Source organism: Nannospalax galili, unplaced genomic scaffold, assembly GCF_000622305.1.
Source record: "Nannospalax galili isolate Female #2095 unplaced genomic scaffold, S.galili_v1.0 scaffold456, whole genome shotgun sequence".
Taxonomy (NCBI): Eukaryota; Metazoa; Chordata; class Mammalia; order Rodentia; family Spalacidae; genus Nannospalax; species Nannospalax galili.
The window spans coordinates 270,540-276,539 of NW_008337055.1; the positions used below are offsets into that span (position 1 = coordinate 270,540).

Consider the following 6,000-nt stretch of genomic DNA (forward strand, 5'->3'; position numbering starts at 1 on the left):
TGACACAGTCTGTCCAATGGACCAATGACAATATTCAGGTTTTTAGGTGACGCAAAAAGGAAGGTTTGGATGGGAGAGGGAGGGATGGTGGCCGTCAAGGTGTCTCCTGCACATTCAGGGCTGTCTTTAAGGTGGCGTTTATATTCTAGACTTTTGGGCAGATGTAGTGGAGTCCTAGCAGCTCATCCAACTTTCACTATTGTGTAACTATTGTTACCATCTATGCCCTTTTGCGCCGATTATATGCCAATCAATTTTTGGTATGTTCTTAGACTTCCTAAATTTGAGAGCAATTGAAAGGTGTGTTAGGTCAGTAGTTATCATTTTTTATAAATTTGTGAAGCTGACATTCTCATTTTTAGGGTGCCCTTGCCAGCTCTGCACAGTTCATTCAGATCCCATGGGCTCAGCCTTCCTGACAACCATGGGCATCAGGCAGCTTCTCACCCCAACCCAGGCGCTCTGCTGGGAATCAGAAGTCCGCAGAGGCCTCGCAGATCTTGTCTACAACATCGTTCCTTTAAAGTATTTCTCTTTACAAAGAGCCAGGGAGGGGCAGAGCAGTCAGATGATGGTAGGCCAGCAGAAAGTCTCAGTGGGTCACTGAGGACTCTGGATAGCTGAGCCGGCTTGAGAAACTGGGTTGTGCTAGCTAGAACTGTTCTCAGAGCTAAGTTAGCAACTAGGACCAAGCTCTGCAGCTATTGCTGGAGTCACTCTGGTAGGATCCAAAGGTGAGTTCGCCGCACTCACCTGGGAACACTTTGTAGTTTACCAACACAAAGAAGGAAGGGAGGGAGGGAAAAGGGACAGAGAGAGAAGGAAAACGGGGGTCCTGGTAGATGGAGATGAGGAAACTAATAAAGTATAGGGGGGCAAAGTAATAATTGTGTGTAACATTTTCATTGAGTTTCTTGACTTTTCTGTAAAACTAACATCAAATAAAATGATGAGAAGTCCCTGACTTTGCAGGGAGACATCGCTTTTCATTCTACTACTAGAATTGAGTCAAGAGCTTTCAACAAGTGCCCGGCTAGCTCAGTCGGTAGAGCATGAGACTCTTAATCTCAGGGTCGTGGGTTCGAGCCCCACGTTGGGCGTATCCTTTTGGCAACACAGCAACTGTTGTTGGATTGATGGCTGTCAGGCAAAACATAAACTTCAGAGCAGATAATTTTTTTCAGAGCCGGTAACTTTGCCAGCTCAGGTAGGCCCCGGGAGCAGCTGCATCCTGACTGCTGCTGTGCAGCTTCTGCACGATTAGCCTCTGGGCTGAAGGTGCAGCGCCTGTAGTCGCTGCAGGGCGGGGAGAAATGGGAACGAAAGTCCAATCCGAATTATTTAAAGCAAAGGACCCAGTAGACCTTGGCAGCCGAAAGGACGTCGGGGGCAAGAGCACAAAACATGGGCTCGTCCGGGATTTGAACCCGGGACCTCTCGCACCCTAAGCGAGAATCATACCCCTAGACCAACGAGCCACGAGCACTCTCACGCTCTCAAAATTCTGAAATATTGAATGAATACTTCGTTTGTTTTTTGGTGGCTTGGAAATGTAATTTCTATCGTTTATTAGCTTTATTTTCCCGTCTTTCCCGGCCACCGCAGCTCCCCGGACGTCCCTCCAGTGTGACCCTGCGGGCTGCAATTACCTGTTTCTCAGACGACTTTTTTATGCTTCTGGTTATTTTTTAACCCTCTAAAAAGTCTCTTTCCAGCCTAAAATGCTGAGCCATCTTGACAGGTGACAGCAGACAACTGACGCTCACGTGTCTATGGCAACAATGCTCACTAGAGTTCTTCTGCTCTTCCTTCCTCTCCCTCCTCCTCCTTCCTCCTCCTCTTCCTCCTCCTGCTCCTCCTTCCTCCTCCCCTTCCTCTCCCTCTTCTTTTTGAGATAGGGTCTCCCTGTACCCCAGCTGGCTCGGAACTTGCTGTGTAGACCAGGCAGGCCTTGATCCACCTGCCTCTTCTTTCTTCTTATATTTTCTCAGTATATATTTTTCTTGACTCTCAAGTCTCCTGACCCGGGCTTGTGAAGAGAAACCACCAGGAAGCGGGTCGAGCCGCACTCAGCATGCTGACAGAGCCTCGGTGTGGGGCTGGTGACCGAGTATTCAGCACTCTGCGTTCAGAGCATCCCGAGGGTGTCGGCACTAAATAGATGACACTCTATGCCGCCTAGTGAATCTGAGCCCAGCCGGCTAGAGCTGGGTACTTCTGGGTACTGCACATTGAGGTGAGGGAGGCTGAGTCCCCTCCTACCTAGCGCGGGGTAGGCAGGCGTGGTGAAAAGGACGGCTGCTCAGTAGCAAAAAGAAAGTGGCCCGTACGGGGATCGAACCCGCGACCTTGGCGTTATTAGCACCACGCTCTAACCAACTGAGCTAACCGGCCGGCCGTACTGGGTGGCCCTCCAAAGACCTTAACCAGCTATTTACCGCTTCCTCCGTGCCAATCCGCCTTGCTATCAGCAGGCTGCGTCCTTCCGCCCCTCGTCCCGGACTCGGACCGATGCCGCCCCTCCACCGGCTTTCACGCCCACGCAGCTCTGTAGCAACCGTGCTCCGGAGGGACGACTTTCAGGCCGCTGCCCTGCCGCGGTGCGTCCGTGTTTCCCCACGTCCCTAAGTCACGTTTCTGGTAGCGCCGTCCGCGAAGTCGTCAGAGCAGTCCGGTGCCCCGCCGCCTCTTCCGGTACGGTCAGAACCGGGTAGAAAAGGAGGGCAGCGCTGGACAGCCTAAAACCTAGTCCCCGCTCGGGCTTGCGGAGGCAAAACGAGAGCACCTGGAGATGCCGGGGATCGAACCCGGGGCCTCATACATGCGAAGCATGCGCTCTACCACTGAGCTACATCCCCAACTGCTCCTTACTGGTCCGTGCTGCTGTCCCCAGTTTTTGAATCCCGTGTCCCGGTCCTTCAGTGAAGGTTTGCGTACTGTTGAAGTTGAATTCCTATTTGCATAGGATCCTGAAACGGCTGGCGAGGCGCTGTTCGCAGGCTTCCGGCACACAGCAATCCTCCACCTGGTCCGACACTTAACCTGCCCATAGACTCGTCGAAATCCATTCGAAGCTCAAGTCAAGCACTACTAAATTCAAAGCGTGTCGTGGAAAGCAACTCAGTTGCTTCCTACAGCTCCAGCAACGCATCCGCTTTTCACAGTTCTACTCGGGCGCAAGTCTAGACTACTTGACACATTGATCTGGGAACTAGGGGCTGAAGGTGGACGGTGGGTTAGGTCTCAACTAGACAGAATTGTGTGAGTGTGATAGCACATATATGTATCAGTATATATACAGCATATATATACACATATGTATACAGTATATACGTGGTAAAGCATCTGTATAATAAGGTTTAACATATTCAGTTTCTGGAGGCAAACCATTTGTATATTAGAGATCCATCACAAACAATGGATTAGATTAACATACAGGATTCCACGGTTAAGAGACTCACGATCAGGCAGACATGATGGTGCGCACCTTTAATCCCAGCATTCCAGAGGCAGCTCTTTGTGAGTTCAAGACCATCCTAGTCTACATAGTGAGTTGATATCTTAGTTACTAAACTAAGAGCTAATATCTGTTGGGTGGGGAATTGCTGATTTTTTTTTTTTTTCTGATCTTCTTTGAGTGATTGTAGATAGGCTGACTAGCCCCCAGTGAATGAAGAACGGCTGGGGATACTTACTTGACTTGATAGGCCTTAACATAAATGACAGAATGCATGGAATGAGGGGGGGGGTCGTCTAAGAGAGGGTGCCAGTGGGGACTGGGTCTAAAGATGATTAAGACGAGATACACAAAAATTCAATAATTTTTTTAAAAAACAGGTTTATAATCTTAATTTGTGTTGAGAACAGTTAAAACCCTCTCTACTGGCTCCTCTGACATGTTCAATTACTTGTCAAGCAGTTATCTGTGATCTAGAGACTGATAGTCATTCCTCCCTTCTAACTCCCACTTTAAGAATGTTATCTGCATGTATTTGACTTGTAGGTGCCTATGTGAAGTCATGTGAACAAAAATCATAGCTAGGCCGGGTGTGGTGCTGCATGCCTTCAATCCCAGCACTTGGAAGGCAGAGGCAGGGGGATCTCTGTGAGTTCAAGGCCAGCCTGGTCTACATAGCAAGTTCCAGGGCAGCTGGGGCTACAGGGAAACCGTGTCTCAAAAAAAAAAAAAAAAAAAATCATGGCTAACATTATAGCTTATACCTGCATCCTTCAAAGTCTGTATTGCTGGAGAGAAACTGAACCCCTGACGCCACAGCCACCTTTCCTGTCATCATCTTTACGATGGAAATCACCACTGGTCTCTGGTTTGCTTCTTCATCTACTCAGAAACACTGTAATGGGGGGGGTGTAGCTAAAATTTATACTAGTAATTCTCAATCTTTTGAAAAATGAGGCTTCTACAGACATGGGTCTTATTTGGGGTTTTTCCAATTAACTACAACCACAGGACAAATTATTTCACCTGCTTGGCTCATTTCACTAAAGACAAAGTTAAGTGAGGAACAGTAATATTCAACTCAGGGTTGTAGAAGTGAATCTGTGGAGCTGTTGGGCACGCAGTGTGTAGTAAACAACAGGCACTGCTTTTTTTTTCCCCCAGATTTTCAATGGAACTTTGGAAGAAAATGTATTGAAGCCCAGGGTGTCTTGGTCCATTTTGTATTGCTGTGAGAGAGTACCACAGATGAGGTGATTTACACAGAGCAGAAATTCATTTCTTACAGATCTAGTCTAAGAAGCCTAAGGCCAGGTGCCAGCAGATCCTGTTTCAGAGAAGGGTCTTTTCTCTGTTATCAAAAGAGCACCTTGAATACTACACACTCCAGGGGAGGCACAGTTTCATGACAGGAGGGCAGGAGAGCGATTCTCCTGCAATTTAGTCCTATTACAGTGTCACGGATCACGTTAGGGCCACCTAAAATTATAACAGAAAACACTACTGTTTGGAGAGTTCTATGTATCCCTGAAACAGTGGCCTCAAAACCTCAACTTTTCCCATTAGGTTCTCCCCACATGGTTGCGCTAGGCACTAAATTAAAATGTAGGCATTAAATATAAAATATAAGCTTCAGATGAGTGAATGAATGAATTAATTAATAATTTTGGGTCTTTTTGAGACAGGGTCTTCCTATAGCCCCAGCTGGCTTGGAACTTGCTGTGTAGACCAGGTTGATCTTGAACTCACAGAGCTGCCTCTGCCTCCAGAGTGCTGGAATTAAAGGTGTACAACATCATACCCAGCTTTTATTTTTATTTTTGAGAACTCAAAAACAATGGAACTCACTATGTAGACCAAGCTGACCTGGATCTCACAGAGATCCACAGGCCTCTGCCTCCCAAGTTCTGTGCTAGGATTAAAGGTGAGCACCACCACGTCAGGCCTTAATTTATTATTATGTGTGATATGTGTGAGTACAGGTACTTCCAGGCCATGGTGTGTATGTGGTGGTCAGAAAACAACTTTCAGGAATCAGTTCTCTTCTTCCTGGGATGGAACTCAGTTCATCAGGCTTGCTGCTTTTACCTGCTGAGCCATTTAACCGGCTGTCACATATGACTTTGGGGAACATATTCAGACTGCAGTTATCCAAGCCTGGCATTCCACACTGTCAGTTCTCACACCTCACACCCAATTCACATCTCTCCTCCTCTGTTGTTCCCGAATTGTTCAAGTCATCAATGTTTTGTTGGGCTGATAGATAACTGCCTAATGACATGCATCGCCCACCCACTTATGTGCGCACATGGGCACGCACATAGATGCCTTCAATTGTGTCATTTCTCTGGTCAGATCGCTATGAGCATCTCATTGACCTGGCCACTCTGCAATCTAATGGACTGCTCACCCCTCCCCCTTCATCCATTTCCCCCACTCCTGCCTCCTTCCTCTTCCTCAGCATGCAGCGGTATCTCCACCTAAGGTCCTGGCACCTGTGGGTCCCTCTGTTGGACTAGCTTCCTGACATCTTTTGTTCCCTT

The 6,000-nt window shown here is 47.8% G+C and overlaps 4 non-coding genes across 4 annotated transcripts; 1 reads left to right on the forward strand and 3 right to left on the reverse strand.

The window, feature by feature from the left end:
• The first annotated feature begins 1,027 nt into the window (after positions 1-1,027).
• Trnak-cuu lies at positions 1,028-1,100 on the forward strand. The gene has a single exon. It is a non-coding gene; the product is annotated as a tRNA-Lys (tRNA).
• Positions 1,101-1,406: 306 nt separating this feature from the next.
• On the reverse strand, positions 1,407-1,478 carry Trnap-agg. The gene has a single exon. It is a non-coding gene; the product is annotated as a tRNA-Pro (tRNA).
• Positions 1,479-2,320: 842 nt separating this feature from the next.
• Positions 2,321-2,394, reverse strand: Trnai-aau. The gene has a single exon. It is a non-coding gene; the product is annotated as a tRNA-Ile (tRNA).
• Positions 2,395-2,786: 392 nt separating this feature from the next.
• Trnaa-cgc lies at positions 2,787-2,858 on the reverse strand. Its single transcript has one exon. It is a non-coding gene; the product is annotated as a tRNA-Ala (tRNA).
• Positions 2,859-6,000: the final 3,142 nt, after the last annotated feature.